Source organism: Chelonia mydas, chromosome 22 (genome assembly GCF_015237465.2).
Source record: "Chelonia mydas isolate rCheMyd1 chromosome 22, rCheMyd1.pri.v2, whole genome shotgun sequence".
Taxonomy (NCBI): domain Eukaryota; kingdom Metazoa; phylum Chordata; order Testudines; family Cheloniidae; genus Chelonia; species Chelonia mydas.
Window position 1 is genome coordinate 13653077 of NC_051262.2, and position 25027 is coordinate 13678103.

The 25027-nt window shown below is 49.2% G+C and overlaps 1 long non-coding RNA gene across 1 annotated transcript; it reads left to right on the forward strand.

The window, feature by feature from the left end:
* The first annotated feature begins 18473 nt into the window (after positions 1-18473).
* On the forward strand, positions 18474-19186 carry LOC119564025. Its single transcript, XR_005222922.2, has 2 exons — positions 18474-19015; positions 19135-19186. It is a non-coding gene; the product is annotated as an uncharacterized LOC119564025 (long non-coding RNA).
* The last annotated feature ends 5841 nt before the right edge of the window (positions 19187-25027 follow it).

The window sequence follows — 25027 nt, forward strand, 5'->3', positions numbered from 1 at the left end:
AAGCAATACCAGATTAAATAATTAATCGTTAGTGTTATTCTCTATAACTGCCAAAAACACAGAATTGAAACAGACTAGCTATTTTCCTTGTGTAACCCTGAACTGAGTCATTATATATCTTTGAAAATTGTATTATTCTGCATTTATCATTAAAAATAATATACTATTTACTTCTATCAATAGTATGTATATTTTATATTCCTTATAATAATTGATACTTTTGAAACACTTGTATAAAGAAGAGCTCTAGAGATTATTTTTAAAGGATTTAGAAGAAGGCACTTTCTTAAAGGTGAGTACTTTGTTGTTTAGGGGTTTGGATAATAATTAGCTAATGGCACATAGAGAAAGAAGCTGATTCTCTTTGTCTGTTTGGGACCTATTGCTATCTCTAAGACGTGCATTGCCATTGTCTGACAGCAAGAAAGGAAAGACTAAGGTAAAAAACAGGTTAGAATCAAAAATGCATAAATATGAAGAAATCTAAGGCCCCAATCATGCAAAGATCGAATCACTTGTTAAACCTCACACACATGAGTGGTCTCATTGACATCAATGGGGTTTGTCAGGTATGTGAAGTAAAGCATGTTCCCAAGCCTTTGCAGGACAGGAGCCTAAACCTGCATTTTATGCATGGCTTTGTATTTGTGGATTTCTTTTGCCACCTACAAATAACTCCTTGTTTTATACTAGTGTCCTCTTGTGCCACTTAAAAGGCCAGTGTTTTCAATTTAAACTCCTGTTATAAAGAGACAGCAATAGAAAAGGAGAAGATAAGCCTCCACTGATTTATCATTTTTCCATTTCCTATTTCTCTCCTGCCTACATACTTGTATGACTTCTATTACCGTATCACCTAAGCACATCACAGTAGCTGTGTGGTATGGCCTAGTAGCTAGTGCACTAGAGTGGGACTCAGATTACCTATGTTCTATTCATGGCTGTGCCACTGGTCCATGGATGACCTTAGACAGGTCATTTCACCTCTCTGTGCCTCAGTTTTTCCATCTTTAAAATGGGGATAATTATACTCACCTCCTTTGTGAAGCTCTTTAACATCTACTCATGAAAAGTATTATATAAAAGCTAGGTATTATCCCTGCTTTATAGATGGCGAAACCTAAAGCAGAGGGAAGGGAAATGACTCTTCAGAAAGTCAGTTTTCAAGCCAGGAATTGAAATTGTCCATCTTCTCTAGCCTAGGTGAGTGTTTTATCCACAGCCTTCATTCCCAGGAAATGCCCTGCAATGCACAGAGCAATGTATGATGACAAATATTGATTTTGTTTGTTATATGGGTAAAGCTTGAGTCATTCTTTCTCTTTCACATATAACATAAAATGGCAATAGCTGTCAGTGCAGGGCTTTCTGAAGGACGGTGCTTGACAGCAGGAAACAATTAAAATGTATTACCATGTAGATTTTCCCTAATTCCCTGCAGGTCTTGACAGGAGTCTGTTAGTTCCTTGCTGTGGAGCCCGTAGGGAATTTCACTTTCAGTTGATCCCATGGCACGTTACACACCAAAATTTGCATTGGGCAAGGAGTAAGACACTCACAAACGGGCACCTTTAGGCACAGCTGTCTGTGACAAACACTGGACTTTCATGCCAGAGCCTTAACTGCGTTCTAAAGATTAAAAACAGCTTTAAAGAGGCAACATTTTGGTGGGAAGCTTTCTGGGCTGAATGCCTCAGACAAAAAGTTGCAACCACATCAGTTTCTCTTTGTTTCTCTTTGTTTCTAAATATCTGTTGAGTGAAGGTTCCAAATGGAGTGCATCTTTTAATTGCACTGATTTTGCTAACAGGATCAAAAATGGAACAGAGGGATGCCCTTTGTGGACAGAGTAGAGGGGTGGGGTGGGCAAAAGTGGAGGGAGAGAGCAGGGAAGACTTGTAGCAGAGAAAAACAGCTAGGGGCAGGTGGGGAAGCAAGTTTGATATTATCACATTCAGTACTTATCCCAGACTGTCATCTGACAGCCCTGGGTTTGATCTGTAGTGCCAATTCCTACTTTTTACTCTAAATACTTCAGGCCAGGAATCTGCCACTTGCTGATAACATTTTACCACTGTACAGTGACAATTAACAAGGATTAGCTTCTAGCCACTAAAAAAAATATTTGCCCCTCCCATGGAGACCTTTATCTTATTTTAGGCACAGACAAAGTAAAATGGAGTAACATCAGAACAGTTTAGGAATTAGGTTAGGTCATCCCTGTAAAATTTCAACCTATTTTAATTTAGGGTAAGTATTAAAGATAAACTGATATTTACCGTCTAAAATTATAGAGTGTGCACAATAGTGCAGGGTCCAGCCCTATGCCATTGACATCAGTAGGAGTTTTGTCATTGGCTTCAACACGGGATCTGATCCTAAACCAGTAAGGTTTCAACAATCATTCAGGTACTCTCTTTGAGCTTCCCCATTGAAATACAGTTTCATTTTGGGTTGGTGAAGCACATCAGCTGATGGAACTTTGAACCGTCTCCTGGCTATTACTTTCTCTGACTTGTCCAGGCAGGCCCTGAGAGTTATGAAATAGTGAAGCAGAATAATCAAATGCCTGGATTCCACAAAAGGACAATCAAACAGAAGCCTAAGTTCCCTCAACACCTCCTTTTGTTCAGCTATTTGTGCTGATATTTAATGTGCAAACTGTAAATCAGCTGTAAACAAACTCTGCACCTGAGAAACCAAACCAACAGAGCACATAGCACTAGGACTATTCACAGAGTAAGCTTCTACTCATTGGGAGTCAAGGCGGAAGCGTCTGGCCCTTGATTCAGCTAAACTCGGCCACTTTAGAGGTTGTGTCAAACAGAAAAGACAACTAAGTAAAGTTCTTGGCAACTTTATATTCATCCTGATGACTCAAAATATTGAGGTTATCATTGATTTAGATAAAGGGTATTAAATGTTTTTGACTGAACACTTCTAACATCATCCGCCAACTTGGTAATACAGAAGCACTTTTTGTTAATTATATCACTGAATGGGAGCCAGAAAAGTTTAGAATTTTTCAACTTGCTGGCTTCCCATTTCAGCGAGAAAGAAAACTGCCATTTCCGAGTTAGGCAGATTCATTGATTTCAAATCATTTATACTGTCGCCACTTGTCACTGACCTACTTACAGGAGAGGCAGCCCTGATTTTCTATATTTGGATAATAAACAGCTAAGAAACCAAGCTTCAAAGAGAAAGTTTGAAAAGTTTGAAATGAAAGATCCAGCCAGCAAAAGCCACTCTAACTACATGTTAACAGAAACTGTTAGAATTCTGACAGCTTTTGCAAAGAAGTACAGAATGACGACTAGCCAGATATTTTGATTAACAAGTCATAGGAGATAAATGGGGGAACGTTTGGTCCCTTTACAAAAAAATGATTTATTGAAATCACTGTCAGAAAAATACTGCATTCCTCTTTCTGGGCACATAAAGCCTGATCCAGACCCCATTAAAATCGATGCGAATCTTTCCATTTACTTCAGTGGGCTTTGGATCAGACCCCTAATTCAGCACAAACATTCTTAGTTAGATTAAATTACGGATCTCCCTGATCACCAGGCAAGCCTAGGCATGAACTACAAAGGGGAAAGAGTCAGTCACAGTTTCTCTAGTAACTGCAGGCCAAAGCAAGTGCTAGCACTATTTTCCTAAACACACTGATGGTTAGGGCCACCCCAGTAGAATTTTTGCAGTTACATTATTTTACAGAGGCCATTGCTAACGAATATGGAACTGACACTCTGTGTGCGACTTACTTTTAAGAACCTTTCTTCTGCCTGTTCTGAATTATTTTTTCAAAAGAAAACATCTTTTTTATTTGGAAGAAAACTTCATATGTCTATTTATTGAGGCATCTGCCCATACAGGTGTGATTGATAAAGCACGAGAGATCCCTACTCCAGGTAAGGCATCTGCCCTATAATTAATGATCTTGGTATAAAATCAGTTAGCAAGAGCCATTCTGGAGGAAAAAAATCCTTGCTGGTTAAGAGATTAATTTATCCCTGTGGGAGGAGGGCACTTTGCATTTGTTTGTCCTGGCTGCATTTCAGCCTGTTGTTCAGACAGAACTTGACCTGCCTCTAGATACAATAATGTGTTAGTACTAGCGTCACCTTCACAAGGTGCTGTTTCAACTGCGAGCAGCAGGATGCTGCAGTGCAGGGTAACTTTGGCATTGTTGGGCAATACGATGCTAACAAAAGCCACGTTCATTTAAATCTTCTCAACAATCTCAATGCAAAAAATTCCTTCCTGAAGCAACACAGAAATTATTTTTAATTGCAGCCATAAACCAAACATTTAAAGATGCTTTAGATAGATTAGATTAACATAAATAGTAGACTTTATTATGCAATATGCATATAGCGATACAGCCAAGCTAATTACATTGATCCATATGGGCCTGATCCAAAGCCTTTTGAAGTCAAGGAAAAGATTCCCACTGACTTCAGTGGGCTTTGGCTCCTGCTATGTAAGAGCGCTCAGGTTGTGTAAGAAAGCATACAGTACAAGAACTAAAGGTAGTTTTCAGACACGATATAGTGGAGTTGATTCCACTAACTTAGGATGGGTTCAACAAACACAGAACATGTTCTTCCTCAGGAACCTGAATGTACCATGGCTCTAGCTGTAAACCTTTAGGTTTGAGGCCTGTTTGTATTCCCATATCTGTGAGTTGCATTGTGTTTTCCGTGGTTAGAAGGGATCATATGAGGTTTGTATGCAGGCATGTAGCAATGTTGGATGGCCTCTAATATTATTAATTCAACTCACACTATAAAGTAAGGGTCAGGGAAGAATTGTGATTTGCTCGTCATGGGAATGGTCTTAACCCATTATGCACCATGTATTGCTAGGTCTTTAAATGTGAACTTCAGTCCCTGGAAACTGAAAATGCAAATAAACTTTTAAACCAAAAAGACAAAGAGGTTGATGCTGGTTTGGCATAGCCTATATTAAACAACAAAGAACAGAACATAGAGTTGATATTTGGCTTTCTTTAAACAGAGTCTTCATGCCGTGCTCTAGCATTAGAAATTTTTCTGCTACTGTAATAATTTGGTGATTATGCCTATTAATTCCCCCACCCCCCCCCGACACACACACACTCACACCACATTCTCATTTCAGGCCATGATTTTCAAAAGTGACTAGTGATTTTGACCACCCAATTTGAGACTCCTTAAAGGGGTTTGATTTTCAGAGGATGGGTGCTCAGCACTTCCTGAAAATCAGGGCCCGTTAAGGCATCTCAAGTTGGGCACTCACTATCACCAGTCACTTTTGAAAATGTTATCTTTAATGTCTCCAGTGTCTGCCTACCCAGTGGACACATACCTGCCAAGCATCTCTCCTCCCAGCTCCACTTACAAGCACACTGCCTCTCCTGCAATTTCACCTCCCATCTACTATGGGGCACTGCAGAGCTAGAAATCCTTCCTTGCTGCTCCTCCTTCTGGCTGCCTTGCCTGCAGCGGGATAGGCCATGGGGAAGGAAGAGGGTGCAGCCTGCTCCATGCTGCCCCATGCTGGCTTTACCCACCTGCCTCCTGCCCTTGACCGCCTCAGCAGCAGCAGGCTGGGTGCACATGGGGGCAGGAGAGACAGGGTCGGATGGGAGAACAGGACTGGGGAGGAGGGTGGGATGCAGGACCTGGGAGAGAGACAAGGACAGAGGGGTGCCAAAGAAATGCTGGGGAAGGATAGTGCAGTGACGAGACTGGAACAATGAGCAGGAGACGCTCAGGGGAAATGTGGAGTACACAGGACCAGTGATGGGCAAGGACAGAGACAGCAGGGGTGAAAAACAACAACAACAATAAAAAAGAACCAGACAGAAGGTTGGGACCAAGAGGGAAGAGGAGGAGAGAAAACACTTCAAGTAAAGACAGGGGAAAGTGAGTCGTGTAGTCTAATGCATTTGTCTGAGCTCCCAGTGCTGGCTGCCTTCTGTTTCTGCAGCAAGCAAGGCCATGCCACAGTGATCTGAGAGGCTCTCTGTGCACCCTGAGGGGTTCTGGCCTATCCCTCGGAGCCCAGGCCTAAGGGAGGTCTCTGTGGGGAGGACAGGATGCATGAGGAGGGAAGGGGCCCACCAGGTGATGGGGACAGGGAAATGCTGTGGGTCCAGGGGCTACTACCATCCTGGGTGCTTTTGCTTTGCAGATGGGTGAGGGCCATAAAATCAGGTCCCCATGGGAGACTCTTACTCTGTGCATCCCAATCTCTTTCTAATGTGCCTCTTACCACAGTATATGGGCACCTTGTACACGTCTAACAAAATCAGGTTGATCCCCCTTAGGTCCATCCCATCCTCATTTACACAAGACTCACTCTGGTCCCAAACAAGACTCACTCCTCTCCATTTACCACGCTGGGATCACACTGGATTTTCATCTGGGTAACTGAGATCCCAAATCTAATTCCTAGTTCTCCCACTCTGTTTGCAGCCACTGTTATCTCTTGTTATGCCCGAGGAGACTTTTTTTCATATTCCACTTGGAGATCAGAGCTATTTTAAAAAACTAACATGAGGATGGAAAACTAAACTAGGGAAAGCGAAAGGATGAGCACAGCCATGGCTGGCACACAAGGTGTTAGGAAGACAAGCACTGGGGAAGCACCAGTCTTAGACAGAAGCAATCTATGAACTAGTCTCAGAAATGATGGTGAGTTAAGAATCATGTTGAATACCATAGCCCAGACTGTCCCAGTTGTAACTCTCAAGCTGTAGCCACTCCATTAAAGGAGAGTGGTGATATCTCTTTCTGTTCAGTCTAGGTTCCGTATTTGTTTTATCCATGGAAACTTCTTGCACAATAAAGCCTCCCATCATAAAGTCAAGCCGTCCATTTCAGAGCAGTGACCCATCCTCCGTTCACAAGCCCCACCTGTGTCCATGACGACAGAGTGTATACAAAGGTTCCAGGCCTAGGGCTGCCCCACAACCAACGCTGGGGACAGTCTAGCTGAGGATTCTCATGGAGAGACATGGGATGGTCTGCTACTGCCTTGGGATCACCCCCAGAATTTCCAGCTTGCATGTTCGTTCTTTAAAACAGAGTTCAGAATCAATGCTTGGAGTGAATAAGTGGCTGGGCTACTGGCTGAAAAAAAGGAGGGAAATGTTTAAAATGAAGAAAGCAGATGCTTCCAGCACTTTTCTTCCTGCTTCGAAGAAGTTTCCAGGAAGTATTTTGTTATAAATGCAATACTCACTGTCAGGATTATTACAAGGTAAGCTCCTTATAGGCAAATCCTGAAGTTTGTTTTACATACTTTGAGGCTGAGGCATTTATGAAGGAAAGCTTGTAAAATATTACTCTTTTGTGGGCCAAATTCATTCATGGGGTAACTCCATTGTGTCTCTCATTGCAAAACAAGGAAAAGTCAGGTAAACCTGCATAAAATATTTTATTGTGTTATTAATTGTATACATCTTGTCTGAGACATAAGGTACAGCCTATTATCATTTCAAAGATGGTGTTTAATTGGGCAGAACAGATAAATTATTAGTAAAATAGAATTTGCATTGAAGATTAGGAGACATTGTAAATGACATAATCATACAAATTAGCAAGCAAATGAAATGAACAAGCATGAAGGAATACAAGTGAAAAGAACAAAGGTACTACCCCACATGCACTTTGCACAGAGTTTGTTAATTTATTTGATGAACATAATTTAGGTGTAATTATTTAGGATGATACTTTGTGCTTTCCTAGGAAATTTGCAGTAGTGTAGTTTGTAATAGTAACAAAGTCATAGCAGTCTGAGGCCCCAATGCCACTTCAAGCACCATCTCTGCTTCTTCAGCATTCTGGAGAAATGGGGGAGACCTCTGTGGGGCTTATCAGGTTTAGGGGGTCAGCAAATTGAGAACTGGTAAGGGTCTACCATTATTATTGCTGTTGTCATTAGTATTGTCATTACAATTATGATCTGCTAAGAACATTTTAACAGGAAGTGGCACAATTCTAATACATTTGGCAAAATTAATCCCTGGTGTAATGCCATTGACTCCAGTAGAATCACAACAAGGATGAATTTGATTCAGTAAATCTCAGAAATTCAGTATTCATTTGCCATAAACCACGTAGGATGTTACTTACATTCAAACACTTCACTTTGGCCCAAATTTTGCAGCCTTCTCCCTCTGTGGGTGCCTTTACTCACATGAAGAAAATCTCTGACTATCTCATGCTCACCAGCATGACTGAGTGTTGTACAATCGGGTTGTTATGGTTTCCAATTTCCATTTTGTATATTCTCCTCACTGAACTTATGGTATTTCACTGATTCAGTATGTCTTTGCACTAACTCCTTTGTGGTAAGTCAACTTCATGTTGGAATTACTCTCGCAAATTTATTTCTAGAGTAACTCCTTTGAAGTCTGTGGAATTACACCAAGGATGAATATGGCCTAGTGTTTCAGTTGTCATTGTTAACTGTTTGCATGACAGGAGCATCTAATGAAATTCAATGAGAGATCAAATAATTATTGGAAACTTTCTGTCTTTTTCTAGGTTTAGCTGCAGTGACTCCTCACAGAAATAGTGTTTGGTTTGTAGGCAGTGTAGTTAGCTGATTGTATCCATCTCTTTGCAATCACTAACTTTACTGCCATCAAAACAAGGCACAGAATTCCCTGTTACAGCCTCGGCACAGAGAACAGCACATCTTACAAGCTGCTGATGTCTAACTCGCAGAATAAATCATCACATCTTTCATTTACAATGTCATTTTCAGAAATGTCAGCTGTTCAACAAAGAATGCATTGTTGAAGAATTTAGGTAAAATTTTAGCCACATTAAGTCAGTGGCAAAACTCCCATTGACTTCAGTGGCCCCAGGATTTCACCTATTGTGTTTAATTTGGCTTTTTGAAAACACCTCAAACATTCAATTCTTTATGTACCGAGATTTGACCAACAAGCATTCTAAGGGCAAAGAAAATAGGCCAAAGAATTCAAGTCCAATTCATTTGACTTTAAAAATTATCTTAAAGATATGAACATGTATGTATAAATTCTTATTTAACAAACTAAAAACATGTAGATACTTCTAAAAATGCTTAGAGATCATATGCTGTATTATTCTGTAAATACATCTTCACCATGTTAGCATATGTCACCTTATCCACTTTGGTGAACTTATAAGAATTAATTATCAAGAAATATCAATTCAACTTAATAGTACAAGAGTCTGCCATATTTCAGTGGCAAGACCCGCTCTTAGTAAAATCAGATGTTGGAAATGAACTGTCTTGTACATTAGCCTAGTTACCAGGCAGTGTAGTTAGCTGATTGCTAAAGGTAACAATCACTAACCACACAGCCAGGTAAAAAGGTATGTAATGCATCTTGCTGGAAGTCTGGAATATTGAAGTGTTTCGACAACACAAAAGGCATTTTGCTCCTTTGGCTCCTTTGTAGAGGTGCACAAGACAATGCAGAGACAAAGCAGAGCAAATGAAACATAATGGATTCCCCATAAACATGCAAGTGACATCAATCTAATTGTCAGCTCAATATTGTATAGCTGTTAAGCTGGAATAAAGCTGCATATTAAAATGTTTCATACCCTTGGATACAGAAAGAAAATCTTCTTATTTTGCAATTTGCAAACATAGGGTCTGATTCTGATTCATGGATTCCAAGGCCACTGTGATCTTCTAGTCTTACCTCCTGTATAACACAGGCCATAGAACTGCCCCAAAATAATTCCTAGAGCAGATCTTTTCAAATCTTACTGACACCAACCTTACACCTGTCTAACCCCACTGATTTAAGTGGAGTTACTCACCATCTACACCCATTTAAGTGAAATCAGAATCAAGCTTGTAATTGTTTCAGGAGAATCACCTCCCTCTTCACTTTTCCCAGTGGAGGAACTTTACATGGCAGTTCCTCCACAGCAAAACCTGAAGCCTTACCATGGGCCTGATCCTATGAAGTGGTGAGCTTCTCTGGAAGGTGATAAAACACCCTCAACTTCTCTAACCTTCATTAGAAGTTCAGGCTGCTCAGCACCTTGCAGAATGGGGTCCCATGTGAACAACAGAGCATGGGATTTGCCTGTGTCCATATAGCCTGCGTACCTACAACTCAGTGTAGATTGTGAGCTTGAGGCTGATTGTTCATACAGACAAGGTAGGTGAGGTAATATTTTTCATGTGAACCATCTTTCTTTGTCTTGTTCGTATATTTTTCCCTTGGTCTTTTGTGAAGTAGTGTATTAGATATCCCTCTATTTTTGTTCATCTGTTTATCTTGTCTACAGTTAATATGCAACAAGTTGTAACAAACTGTAACTATCATGTACAGAATGATATAATGAAGTTGTTAATTTATTTGAGGGAGGCTGATATAAATTAAATTTAAAAGGGCAAGAAATAGCACTGTCACAAGGTGGCTGGCCCCTTTAAATAAAGTGGATCCAGCATACCTGGGCCAGCACAGGTACGTCCCATAGTGACTCAGTTAAGAGAGTTGTGTGGCACTTGAGGCTAATAAATGAGTGAAAGACTACTCTGAGCAAGGGGAAGGTCCCTGGAAGAAGATGGGAGGTCAGTGGGAGAAGGACATCTACCGGAATGGAACAAGGGCCATGCTCTAGGGAAGCAGCCCTGGGGCCTGTGTTCGTGAAGAACTGAAAAGGAGAGCCAGAGCTCGGAGGCTGACAAGGGGTTGGGGTATGTCAGCACTGCAGTACAAAATCCATAGCTGGCCTAGGTCAGCTGACTCAGGTTTGGGCTCCAGAGTTATAAAATTGCAGTGTAGAGTTTGGGCTCAGGGATGGAGACCAGTCTCTGAGATCCCACAAGTGGGGAGAGTCCCAAAACTGAGGCTGCAGCCTGAGCGTCTACACTGCAATTTTATAACCCCGCAGCTTGAGCCTGACTCAGCTGACCTGGGCCAGCCGGGGTCTTTTTTTGCAGGGTAGCTATACTCTAGGAGACCACCAGAGGGACTATCCTGATGGCTTGAAAGCCAGGAAGAAGCTGCAGAAGGACTCCGACTAGGATGGATTTTCTGATCAAGAACAGGTGGGGACCAAAAGAAAACCTGGGTGTGGCAGAACATGCCAGAGCTGCGCTATGAGGACTGTGGTTTGGCACTCTCATGGACTACATGCATTCTGTGTGGGATAAACTGTGTTTGAGGCTTCCAAGGACTATGTGTGTTATGCGGAATAATAAACTAGCCCTGGGAAGGGGTAATAGTGGACACAAGAGACTGTCTGGTGGAATCTTTAAGGAGCCTGAGAGGGGAAGCTGAGGCAGTTACCCTGACATTGTTGTGCCCAGCTGCAAGGAGGCACTCGGAGGGGAGAGGGAATTGTGGCAAGCACAACAAAAGTATCATGCTAAACATTTCAGTTGCAACACTACTTGTCTTTGACTGTACAGCAATGGGGCTATTCCTGCATAGAACACTCTGGGCTACATCCTCCGGTCCTTACTTCAGCAAAACTCCTGTTGACTCCAAAGAGACTGTGCCTAGAGTTCTGTGTAACCACAAAACATGACACAATTCTACTGTGCAGTACTAATGAATGCTAGATTGGTGGGGAACTAGTTGTCTGATCATCTCAAGGTATAGATCACCTCAGGGGAGTTTGCTGGTTGAAATCTGGCTCCTGGGTTGGTAGTAACTGAAAGCTACCAGCTGATGGTGCTATGGTGCCCTACTTGTGAGGTCTAAAGTTTTATTTCCAGCAGCAATATTCTAATTGGGCCTCATCACATATGACAAATACCTGCACTCCCATAATGTGTCCAGATCAGCAGTGCCCTCTGATGGATACTGTCCATGCCAGATATGCTAAGGGATGCAATAATATCACCAACTGCCTACAAAACCGAGGACAGCACGCCCTAGAACAGGGTTCTGGGTCAAGTACTACACTAGAGGAGATGGGCAAATCTGTGATGCTCTTTGCCAGTGCTGGATTAATGCACAGATGCACTAGGCCCAGCCCTTAAAAATCAATTATTTTAAAAAAAGATGAAACCCAGGCCCCAATTCACCATTTGCCTGCCCATGGGGTACCCACATACAGCAGTGACAGGTGGATGTGAAATGCGACCTGGCTACCTTGGAATCCTTTTGCTTTCATAGTGCATAGGTGTAAATGAGAACACCAGGCACAGGGTAACATGGGCCCCATGTTTTTAGACTAGAAATGTTGCTTACAACACCACTTTAGTGTAAACTAATGTAGGAAACTGCACTGCCTGAATTCCTGCCCCCCAGCAGCCTAGACCCAAACATTCAGAGCTTCCTGCAGCTGTGGGTCAGAGGCAGCAACCCAATCTGTCTCTGCTTTATCCATGCAGCACACGGAGGACTGGGCGGGGCTGGCCTGGCTGCAAAGTGGGTTCCCATGGGGAGCTGGGCTGAGCGCACAAACACCGACCGCTTGGGAGGCAGTGGTTCTTGGGCTCTATGGAGACAGCACAGGGGAGCCCCCGGGGCTCTGCAGCCTCCCTTGCACCGGCCAGACAGTTGGTCTTCGCCGGCTCCTCTGAGTGTGACATGGCCTTTGCCAAAGCCTTCTGGAACGCGGTGACCCTGCAGCCACCACTGGAGTCCTGCCTAAGCCCCAGGGGACCACAGCTTCGAGACCCCAGAGAGACCCTCTGCATCCCCCCATATCCCCTTAGCACTGCAGGGAGGCTCCCCACATCCTCTTTTACTGGGACACCCCCCACATTCCTTGCCTCTGCCCCCCAGCACTGGGGAGAGAGCCCCCAAACCCCTTCTCATCATTGACAGAGACCCCTATGTGCCCTCCCCTGTGAGAGCACTAGGGGTACAAGTGACCCTCATTTCCTTCACGCTTTCCCCCCATCTTGTAGGGGTGAACCCCATTCCTCCCCAGTAGCAGGGGTGACTCAAGATTATTACTGTTTATTTCCTATCTCCCTGGTGTTGGAGAAAGCCTAGAGAACCCCAGCCTCTGCTCCGAAGAGAATCTGTATTTTAGATATGACCGAGGTGGGAGAGCCCAGACGTGGCTCATGCTGAAAGGGCAGCAGGGGCTGGGTGGGAAAACCCAGAGATGGCTTGCACTGACTGGACAGGAGGTGCTGAATGGGAGAAGCCTGGAGGTGGTTCACACTAAGCCACCTCCAGAAGGGCTGGTAGGATGGGCAGGAGGGGCTGGGTGGGAAAGTCCAGAGGCAGCTTGTGCTGACAGGGCAGGAGTCGCTGGGCAGGAGAAGCCTGGAAGCAATTCGCACTGACAGGGCAGAGGCACTGAACGAGAAAGCCCAGAGGTGGCTTGCGCTGACTGGGCATGAGGTGTTGGGCAGGAAACCCCAGAGGTGGCTCGTGTTGACTGAGTAGGAGGTGCTGGGCGGGAAAACCACTGTGATGGCTTACAGTGACAGGCCAGGAGGGGCTGGGCGGGAAAGCCCAAAGGCAGCTTGCCCTGACTGGGCAGGAGGCGCTGGGCAGGAAAGCCCAGAGGATGCTCACACTGACTGGGCAGGAGGCGCTGGGCAGGAAAACCCGCAGGCGCCCTGCATTGGCTGGGCAGGAGGCATGGGCAGGAGAAGCCTGGTGGCAGTTCACACTGACTGGGCAGAGGTGCTGAACAGGAAAGCCCACAGGTGGCTGGTGCTGACTGGGCAGGAGGGGCTGGGCGGGAAAACCACTGAGGTGGCTCACGCACGACTGGGGAGGAGGGGCTGGGCGGGAAAACCACTGAGGTGGCTCAGGCACGACTGGGGAGGAGGGGCTGGGCGGGAAAACCACTGAGGTGGCTCACGCTGACTGGGGAGGAGGGGCTGGGCGGGAAAACCACTGCGAGGCTCGTGCTGACTGAGCAGGAGGCACTGGGTGGGAGAAGCCTGGAGGCAGCTCATGCTGACCGGGCAGGAATCGCTGGGCGGAAAAGCCCAGAGCTGGCTCGTGCTGACTAGGCAGAAGCAACAGGCCGGGGTAACCACTGAGGAGGCTTGTACCGACTGGGCAATAGGTTCTGGGCGGGAAAGCTCGGATGTGGGTCAAGCTGACTGGGCAGAGGCGCTGGGCGGGAAAGTCGTCAGGAGCCCTGCGCTGGCTGGCCAAGAGGTGCTGGGTGGGAAAGCCCAGTGGTGGGATGAGCTGACTGGGCAAGAGTCACTGGGTGGGAGAAGCCTGTAGGCAGTTTGCACTGACTGGGCAAAGGTGCTGAGCAGAAAAGCCCCTGCAGCGCTTCACTCTGACTGGGCAGGAGGCACTGGGTGGGAGAAGCCTGGAGGCAGCTCATGCTGACTGGGCAGGAGGCGCTGGGTGGGAAAGCCCAGAAGTGGCTCATGCTGACTGGGAAGAAGCAACAGGCTGGGGTAACCACTGAGGAGGCTTGTACCGACTGGGCAATAGATTCTGGGCGGGAAAGCCCAGAAGTGGCTCATGCTGACTGGGCATGAGGCACTGGGTGGGGAAAACCACTGAGCTAGCTCAGGCTGACTGGGCATGAGGTGCTGGGCGGGAAAGCCCTCAGACGGTCTGCCCTGGCTATGCAGAAGGCGCTGAGCGGGAAAGCCCTCAGGCGGTCTGCCCTGGCTATGCAGAAGGCGCTGAGCGGGAAAGCCCTCAGGCGGTCTGCCCTGGCTAAGCAGAAGGCGCTGGGCGGGAAAGCCCTCAGGCGGTCTGCCCTGGCTAAGCAGAAGGCGCTGAGCGGGAAAGCCCTCAGGCGGTCTGCCCTGGCTATGCAGAAGGCGCTGAGCGGGAAAGCCCTCAGGCGGTCTGCCCTGGCTATGCAGAAGGTGCTGGGCGGGAAAGCCCTCAGGCGGTCTGCCCTGGCTATGCAGAAGGCGCTGAGCGGGAAAGCCCTCAGGCGGTCTGCCCTGGCTATGCAGAAGGCGCTGAGCGGGAAAGCCCTCAGGCGGTCTGCCCTGGCTATGCAGAAGGCGCTGAGCGGGAAAGCCCTCAGGCGGTCTGCCCTGGCTATGCAGAAGGCGCTGAGCGGGAAAGCCCTCAGGCGGTCTGCCCTGGCTATGCAGAAGGCGCTGAGCGGGAAAGCCCTCAGGCGGTCTGCCCTGGCTATGCAGAAGGCGCTGAGCGGGAAAGCCCTCAGGCGGTCTGCCCTGGCTATGCAGAAGGCGCTGAGCGGGAAAGCCCTCAGGCGGTCTGCCCTGGCTATGCAGAAGGCGCTGAGCGGGAAAGCCCTCAGGCGGTCTGCCCTGGCTATGCAGAAGGCGCTGAGCGGGAAAGCCCTCAGGCGGTCTGCCCTGGCTAAGCAGAAGGCGCTGGGCGGGAAAGCCCTCAGGCGGTCTGCCCTGGCTAAGCAGAAGGCGCTGGGCGGGAAAGCCCTCAGGCGGTCTGCCCTGGCTATGCAGAAGGCGCTGAGCGGGAAAGCCCTCAGGCGGTCTGCCCTGGCTATGCAGAAGGCGCTGAGCGGGAAAGCCCTCAGGCGGTCTGCCCTGGCTATGCAGAAGGCGCTGAGCGGGAAAGCCCTCAGGCGGTCTGCCCTGGCTATGCAGAAGGCGCTGAGCGGGAAAGCCCTCAGGCGGTCTGCCCTGGCTATGCAGAAGGCGCTGAGCGGGAAAGCCCTCAGGCGGTCTGCCCTGGCTATGCAGAAGGCGCTGGGCGGGAAAGCCCTCAGGCGGTCTGCCCTGGCTATGCAGAAGGCGCTGAGCGGGAAAGCCCTCAGGCGGTCTGCCCTGGCTATGCAGAAGGCGCTGAGCGGGAAAGCCCTCAGGCGGTCTGCCCTGGCTATGCAGAAGGCGCTGAGCGGGAAAGCCCTCAGGCGGTCTGCCCTGGCTATGCAGAAGGCGCTGAGCGGGAAAGCCCTCAGGCGGTCTGTCCTGGCTATGCAGAAGGCGCTGAGCGGGAAAGCCCTCAGGCGGTCTGCCCTGGCTATGCAGAAGGCGCTGAGCGGGAAAGCCCTCAGGCGGTCTGCCCTGGCTATGCAGAAGGCGCTGAGCGGGAAAGCCCTCCGGCGGTCTGCCCTGGCTATGCAGAAGGCGCTGAGCGGGAAAGCCCTCAGGCGGTCTGCCCTGGCTATGCAGAAGGCGCTGAGCGGGAAAGCCCTCAGGCGGTCTGCCCTGGCTAAGCAGAAGGCGCTGAGCGGGAAAGCCCTCAGGCGGTCTGCCCTGGCTATGCAGAAGGCGCTGAGCGGGAAAGCCCTCAGGTGGTCTGCACTGGCTATGCAGAAGGTGCTGAGCGGGAAAGTCCAGAGCTGGCTCATGCTGATTGGGCAGGAGGTGCTGGGCGGGAAAAGCCTGGAGGCATCTCGTGTTGACTGGGCAGGAGGCTTTGGATGGGAAAATCTCTGAAGCAGCTCAGGCTGACTGGGCTGTAGGCAGTGGGGGAAAAACTCAAAGGTGGGTCGAGCTGACTGGGCAAGAAGTACTGGCTGGGAAAACTACTGAAGTGGCTTGCGCTGACAAGGCAGGAGGCGCAGGGCAAGAAAACCCATGGGCTGGCTTGCACTACATGTGCAGTAGGGGCTGGGCAGGAAACCCTAGCAGTGGCTCACGCTGACAAGGCAGGAGACATTGGGTGGGAAAGCCCAGAGGCAGCTCATGCTGACTGGGCAGGAAGCACTGGGTGGAAAAATCCAGAAATGATATGTGCTGATTGGACAGAAGCAGCTAGGCTGGAAAACCACTGAGGCAGCGTGGGCTACATGGGCAAGAGGTACTGGGTGGGAAAACCACTAATGTGGCTCGTGCTGACAAGGCAGGAGACGCTGGGTGGGAAAGCCCAGAGGTGGCTTGTGCTGACTGGGCAGCAGCAATTGGGCGGGAAAACCACTGAGGCAGCTCATGCTGACTGGCCTGTAGGCACTGGGGGAAAACCCCAAAGGTGGGTCAAGCTGACTGGGCAGGAGGGGCTGGGTGGGAGAAGCCCATGGGTGGTTTGCACAGACAGGGCAGGAGAAGCTGGGTGGAAAAGGCCGGAGGCAGCTTTGCACTGACTGGGAAGAAGATACCGGGAGGAAAGCCCAGAGGGAGTTCACGCTGATTAGGCAGCAGGTGCTGGGAGGGAAAGCCCAGAGGCGACTCGCGCTGACTGGGCAGGAGGCACTGGGTGGGGAAAAACACTGGGAGCTCAGGCTGACTGGGCTGTTGGCACTGCGGGAAGAGCCTGAAAGTAGGTTGCATGATGGGGCAAAAGGCAATGGGCGGGAAAACACCAGAGCTGGCTCGCACTAGATGTGGAGTAGGAGCTGGGTGGGAAACCCCAGCAGTGGCTCACACAGACAAAGCAGGCAGCGCTATGTGGGAAAGCCCAGAAGCAGCACACGCTGACTGGGCGGGAAAATCTGGAAATGACATGCACTGATTGGACAGATCAGCTAGGCGGGAAAAGCACTGAGGCGACGACATGGGCAGAATGCGATGGGTGGAAAAAGAGGGAAAAGATTCCACTAATTTGACAAGAAGTATTCCGTGGCAAACATCTAAGGCATGTTGTACTGACTGCCCATGAGGCCCTTGATACGAAATACCTGTGGAGGCCTGAGCTGACTGGGAAAGAGGAACAGAGTAGGTAATATCTCAGGCAGTTCATGCTGACAGGGCAGGAGGTGCTGAGTTTTACTACAAACTCTCATGCCTTCTGCTTCAGATTCGTGCAAAAACCAACGATTTGGTACCGAAACCTAGGAATTTCAAGGAGGGAGGAGGACCTTGGAAATTTAGTCAGAATTTACCTTGGAAGAGTGGTGTCCACTAAGCCCACACCGAACCAGCTTCACCTATTCTCTCTCTTTCTTTCTCTCTCTTTCTAGCAAACCAAAGGAAAAAAAGAAGAAGACGACAAAAGCACAAAACAAACTGCAGGAAAAGAGAAGAAAAGCCCAGCCAAAAACCACGCACAAACTGCACACATGGCCCTCCCTGTAATGAGGGCTCAGAATTTACACATCTCCACACAGGCTTAATCCCTCTTAAGGGACCAGGGAAAAGGACCTCTCTGTAAAACGGGATTAAAGACCACTCCTTGCCAGGAGAAATGCTGTTATGGGCCCATTCTGCACTTGCGACTAAGTGACCACACTTTAAGAAGGGTGGAGATCTATGAGGATTTCAGCCGGGCAAAAGGACTGCCCTGTAACCAGGGTGTAAGGTCTTATCCCTCTCATTCTTAAACTAGGAGAGCCTTTTTTCTTGCCTGTGGCTGAGTGACCCCCCCTCTAAGAAGGGTCGAGGTCTCTCTGGCTCTCTATTATTTAGGACCCAGGCTTTACAATGCCCTGTGCCATTGACCTCTCCCTGTAAAGAGGGTGCAGGTCTCCCCTTTCGAGCTTGTCTTGGGCCGCTGGCACTTGCTGGGCAAAGAGACCACCCTCTACTGAGGGAACGGAGGTCTCTCCTCTTCAGCGCTCTTGGCTCTGGCCCATTGAAATGTCCCTGGCTTAAGGACCACCCTGTAAGGAGGGTTTGGGTCTCCTTCGCCATGCTTAGTTAGCCACAGGTCACTTTGACACGCCGGCAAAAGGATTGCCCTGTAACCAGGGTGTAAGGTCTTATCCCTCTCCTTCGTAAACTAGGAGAGCCCCTTTGTGCCTGTGGCTGAGTGACCCCCCTTTAAGAAGGGTTGAGGTTCTCCTTCTGCTGGTCACAGTAAATTGCACTCGAATGATTTCTCCTTGGCTTTTCTGGGTTCTGAAGTGAAATCTGATTTGTGTCCTATGTATTTCCCGTCCGGGTCACATGTAACCTGGTGTGGCGAAGGGGCGGCTGTAAGGGGATGGTGGAGGCCGTGAAAAATTCAACCCTTTCTTCAAAAAAGCCAAGAAATCACCAAAGTCCAAAGTGAGCTCCCTCTAACTAGGGTGCAGGTCTTTCCCCGGATTACACTCCCCTTTGAAAGGTAGTTCTAGAAACCAGCCTCTTGAGAGAGCTAAGGGTTTGCCCTTGTAGCTGTCCTGTGCCCGTGGCCTCCTCACGCTCTCAGCCAAGTCAAAGCCCAGCGTATTCTGCATCCAGCCGGCCCTGAGTTCTGCTGCAAGCTCTCCTGCCTTCTGCTACGGATTGGTGCCGAAACCTAGGAATTGGGGTAATTTCAAGGAGGGGCGAGGACCTTGTCCATTTAATTTGAATTGACCTTGGAATCGTGGTGTCCACTCAGCCCGCACCTATCCCGCTTCACCTCTCTCTCTTTCCCTCTCTTTCTAGCAACTCAAAGGACAAAAGGAAGACGACGACAGAAGCACCAAAGAAACTGCAGGAAAAGAGAAGAGAAGAAAAGGCCAGTCAAAAACCACGCACACATTGCAGACATGGCCCTCCCGGTGGCATTTACACTTCTCCACGTAGGCTTAATCCCCCTTGAGGCGCCAGGGAAAAGGACCTCTCTGTAAACGGGGATCAAGGTCCACTCCTTGCCAAGAGAAATGCTTTCTGGGCCCATTCCGCACCTGCGGCTGAGTGACCGCCCTTTAAGAAGGGTTGAGGTCTCTGTGCATTTCAGCTCTTTAGGACCGCGCCTTTAACATGCCCGGTGCCACTGACCCCTCCCTGTAAGAAGGGTGCGGGTCTCCCCTTTCGAGCTTGTCTTGGGCCGCTGGCACTGCCTGGGCAAAGAGACCGCCCTCTACTGAGGGAACGGAGGTCTCTCCTCTTCAGCGCTCTTGGCTCTGGCCCATTGAAATGTCCCTGGCTTAAGGACCACCCTGTAAGGAGGGTTTGGGTCTCCTTCGCCAGCCTTATTTAGCCACAGGTCCCCTTGACATGCCCGGCAAAAGGACTGCCCTGTAACCGGGGTGTAAGGTCTTATCCCTCTCCTTCGTAAACAGGAGTGCCTCTTTGTGCCTGTGGCTGAGTGACCCCCCCTCTAAGAAGGGTCGAGGTCTCTCTGGCTTTCTACTATTTAGGACCTAGCCTTTAAAATGCCCTGTGCCATTGACCTCTCCCTGTAAGAAGGGTGCGGGTCTCCCCTTTCGAGCTTGTCTTGGGCCGCTGGCACTTGCTGGGCAAAGAGACCACCCTCTACTGAGGGAATGGAGGTCTCTCCTCTTCAGCGCTCTTGGCTCTGGCCCATTGAAATGTCCCTGGCTTAAGGACCACCCTGTAAGGAGGGTTTGGGTCTCCTTCGCCATGCTTAGTTAGCCACAGGTCACTTTGACACGCCGAGCAAAAGGACTGCCCTGTAACCGGGGTGTAAGGTCTTATCCCTCTCCTTCGTAAACTAGGAGAGCCTCTTTCTGCCTGTGGCTGAGTGACCCCCCTTTAAGAAGGGTTGAGGTTCTCGTTCTGTTAGTCGCAGTAAATTCCCCTAGAATGATTTCTATTTGGCTTTTTTGGGCTTTGACATGAAATCTGGTTTGTGACCCATGTATTTCTTCTCCGGGTCACATGTAACCTGGTGTGGCGAAGGGGCGGCTGTAAGGGGATGGTGGAGGCCGTGGAAAATTCGACCCTTCTTTCCCAGAGAGCCAAGAAATCGTCCCAAAATCCATATGTCACAAAGTCTGGAACTGAACAGGTGAGGAAGGGGGCTCCTTTCAGAGCCTCACTTCCAGGCGATCCTTCCTCATTTCCTCTTGCCCTGCCCAATTTACACTGCCCAGTCAACCTCAGCTTTGAGCCCTTGTTTTATTCGGCACAAGACATTGCTGGATGGATTAGTGTGAATCGTAGAGAGTCGGAGAGCTCTGTAAGTTGCGTCCGAATTCCAGGCCTTTTGTTTCTTTGGTGATAGACCGAGGCTATTCCTAGGCCTATGTTTGAAGTGAGGGATGTGGCTGTCCTTTCGGAAATGTGGTGATGCTCAGCTGGTGTAGGTACGTGGAGTGGTATTCAGAGCTTGCACGTGGGTGCACCTAACCCTATTAACAGGACTGTGTCCAAGTAAGGGGTGTCCTTTTTGGTCAAGGTTAGGGGGCACAAAGTTGAAATTTTCTTGGTGGGGTAGAAAGGTAAGTCGGGAAGGGTGTTGCCGAGGGATGGAGGATTTAATGGTAATGGGAGACTGAGCGGGATTCCTCCCTCCCACCTGTTCATTTCCAGATGTTTTCACATTGGGGACTTCCCCCCACCTCACCCCCCGCGCTTCTTGAAAGGAGGAATATTTTTCTAAAGAAAGGGTGACCGCCCTGTACTCAGGGATCAGGTCTCTTTCCCGTTTCTCCTCTCTGCATTGGCCCTCTGAATGCCAAAGTCACTTGCTGGGCAAAGAGACCCCCCTCTACCGAGGGAATGGAGGTCTCTCCTTGTCCGCCCGCTTGGCTACGGCCCTCTGTGATGCCCCTGGCTTAAGGACCACCCTGTAAGGAGGGTTTGGGTCTCCTTCGCCATGCTTATGTAGCATGTACAGGTCACTTTGACACGCCGGGGAAAAGGACTGCCCTGTAACCAGGGTGTAAGGTCTTATCCCTCTCATTCTTAAACTAGGAGAGCCTTTTTTCTTGCCTGTGGCTGAGTGACCCCCCCTCTAAGAAGGGTCGAGGTCTCTCTGGCTCTCTATTATTTAGGTCCCAGGCTTTACAATGCCCTGTGCCATTGACCTCTCCCTGTAAAGAGGGTGCAGGTCTCCCCTTTCGAGCTTGTCTTGGGCCGCTGGCACTTGCTGGGCAAAGAGACCACCCTCTACTGAGGGAACGGAGGTCTCTCCTCTTCAGCGCTCTTGGCTCTGGCCCATTGAAATGTCCCTGGCTTAAGGACCACCCTGTAAGGAGGGTTTGGGCCTCCTTTGCCATGCTTAGTTAGCCACAGGTCACTTTGACACGCCGGCAAAAGGACTGCCCTGTAACCAGGGTGTAAGGTCTTATCCCTCTCCTTCGTAAACTAGGAGAGCCCCTTTGTGCCTGTGGCTGAGTGACCCCCCTTTAAGAAGGGCTGAGGTTCTCCTTCTGCTGGTCACAGTAAATTGCACTCGAATGATTTCTCCTTGGCTTTTCTGGGTTCTGAAGTGAAATCTGATTTGTGTCCTATGTATTTCCCGTCCGGGTCACATGTAACCTGGTGTGGCGAAGAGGCGGCTGTAAGGGGATGGTGGAGGCCGTGAAAAATTCAACCCTTTCTTCAAAAAAGCCAAGAAATCACCAAAGTCCAAAGTGAGCTCCCTCTAACTAGGGTGCAGGTCTTTCCCCAGATTACACTCCCCTTTGAAAGGTAGTTCTAGAAACCAGCCTCTTGAGAGAGCTAAGGGTTTGCCCTTGTAGCTGTCCTGTGCCCGTGGCCTCCTCACGCTCTCAGCCAAGTCAAAGCCCAGCGTATTCTGCACCCAGCCGGCCCTGAGTTCTGCTGCAAGCTCTCCTGCCTTCTGCTACGGATTGGTGCCGAAACCTAGGAATTGGGGTAATTTCAAGGAGGGGCGAGGACCTTGTCCATTTAATTTGAATTGACCTTGGAATCGTGGTGTCCACTCAGCCCGCACCTATCCCGCTTCACCTCTCTCTCTTTCCCTCTCTTTCTAGCAACTCAAAGGACAAAAGGAAGACGACGACAGAAGCACCAAAGAAACTGCAGGAAAAGAGAAGAGAAGAAAAGGCCAGTCAAAAACCACGCACACATTGCAGACATGGCCCTCCCGGTGGCATTTACACTTCTCCACGTAGGCTTAATCCCCCTTGAGGCGCCAGGGAAAAGGACCTCTCTGTAAACGGGGATCAAGGTCCACTCCTTGCCAAGAGAAATGCTTTCTGGGCCCATTCCGCACCTGCGGCTGAGTGACCGCCCTTTAAGAAGGGTTGAGGTCTCTGTGCATTTCAGCTCTTTAGGACCGCGCCTTTAACATGCCCTGTGCCACTGACCTCTCCCTGTAAGAAGGGTGCGGGTCTCCCCTTTCGAGCTTGTCTTGGGCCGCTGGCACTGCCTGGGCAAAGAGACCGCCCTCTACTGAGGGAACAGAGGTCTCTCCTCTTCAGCGCTCTTGGCTCTGGCCCATTGAAATGTCCCTGGCTTAAGGACCACCCTGTAAGGAGGGTTTGGGTCTCCTTCGCCAGCCTTATTTAGCCACAGGTCCCCTTGACATGCCCGGCAAAAGGACTGCCCTGTAACCGGGGTGTAAGGTCTTATCCCTCTCCTTCGTAAACAGGAGTGCCTCTTTGTGCCTGTGGCTGAGTGACCCCCCCTCTAAGAAGGGTCGAGGTCTCTCTGGCTTTCTACTATTTAGGACCTAGCCTTTAAAATGCCCTGTGCCATTGACCTCTCCCTGTAAGAAGGGTGCGGGTCTCCCCTTTCGAGCTTGTCTTGGGCCGCTGGCACTTGCTGGGCAAAGAGACCACCCTCTACTGAGGGAATGGAGGTCTCTCCTCTTCAGCGCTCTTGGCTCTGGCCCATTGAAATGTCCCTGGCTTAAGGACCACCCTGTAAGGAGGGTTTGGGTCTCCTTCGCCATGCTTAGTTAGCCACAGGTCACTTTGACACGCCGAGCAAAAGGACTGCCCTGTAACCGGGGTGTAAGGTCTTATCCCTCTCCTTCGTAAACTAGGAGAGCCTCTTTGTGCCTGTGGCTGAGTGACCCCCCTTTAAGAAGGGTTGAGGTTCTCGTTCTGTTAGTCGCAGTAAATTCCCCTAGAATGATTTCTATTTGGCTTTTTTGGGCTTTGACGTGAAATCTGGTTTGTGACCCATGTATTTCTTCTCCGGGTCACATGTAACCTGGTGTGGCGAAGGGGCGGCTGTAGGGGGATGGTGGAGGCCGTGGAAAATTCGACCCTTCTTTCCCAGAGAGCCAAGAAATCGTCCCAAAATCCATATGTCACAAAGTCTGGAACTGAACAGGTGAGGAAGGGGGCTCCTTTCAGAGCCTCACTTCCAGGCGATCCTTCCTCATTTCCTCTTGCCCTGCCCAATTTACACTGCCCAGTCAACCTCAGCCTTGAGCCCTTGTTTTATTCGGCACAAGACATTGCTGGATGGATTAGTGTGAATCGTAGAGAGTCGGAGAGCTCTGTAAGTTGCGTCCGAATTCCAGGCCTTTTGTTTCTTTGGTGATAGACCGAGGCTATTCCTAGGCCTATGTTTGAAGTGAGGGATGTGGCTGTCCTTTCGGAAATGTGGTGATGCTCAGCTGGTGTAGGTACGTGGAGTGGTATTCAGAGCTTGCACGTGGGTGCACCTAACCCTATTAACAGGACTGTGTCCAAGTAAGGGGTGTCCTTTTTGGTCAAGGTTAGGGGGCACAAAGTTGAAATTTTCTTGGTGGGGTAGAAAGGTAAGTCGGGAAGGGTGTTGCCGAGGGATGGAGGATTTAATGGTAATGGGAGACTGAGCGGGATTCCTCCCTCCCACCTGTTCATTTCCAGATGTTTTCACATTGGGGACTTCCCCCCACCTCACCCCCCGCGCTTCTTGAAAGGAGGAATATTTTTCTAAAGAAAGGGTGACCGCCCTGTACTCAGGGATCAGGTCTCTTTCCCGTTTCTCCTCTCTGCATTGGCCCTCTGAATGCCAAAGTCACTTGCTGGGCAAAGAGACCCCCCTCTACCGAGGGAATGGAGGTCTCTCCTTGTCCGCCCGCTTGGCTACGGCCCTCTGTGATGCCCCTGGCTTAAGGACCACCCTGTAAGGAGGGTTTGGGTCTCCTTCGCCATGCTTATGTAGCCACAGGTCACTTTGACACGCCGGGCAAAAGGACTGCCCTGTAACCAGGGTGTAAGGTCTTATCCCTCTCATTCTTAAACTAGGAGAGCCTTTTTTCTTGCCTGTGGCTGAGTGACCCCCCCTCTAAGAAGGGTCGAGGTCTCTCTGGCTCTCTATTATTTAGGACCCAGGCTTTACAATGCCCTGTGCCATTGACCTCTCCCTGTAAAGAGGGTGCAGGTCTCCCCTTTCGAGCTTGTCTTGGGCCGCTGGCACTTGCTGGGCAAAGAGACCACCCTCTACTGAGGGAACGGAGGTCTCTCCTCTTCAGCGCTCTTGGCTCTGGCCCACTGAAATGTCCCTGGCTTAAGGACCACCCTGTAAGGAGGGTTTGGGTCTCCTTCGCCATGCTTAGTTAGCCACAGGTCACTTTGACACGCCGGCAAAAGGACTGCCCTGTAACCAGGGTGTAAGGTCTTATCCCTCTCATTCTTAAACTAGGAGAGCCTTTTTTCTTGCCTGTGGCTGAGTGACCCCCCCT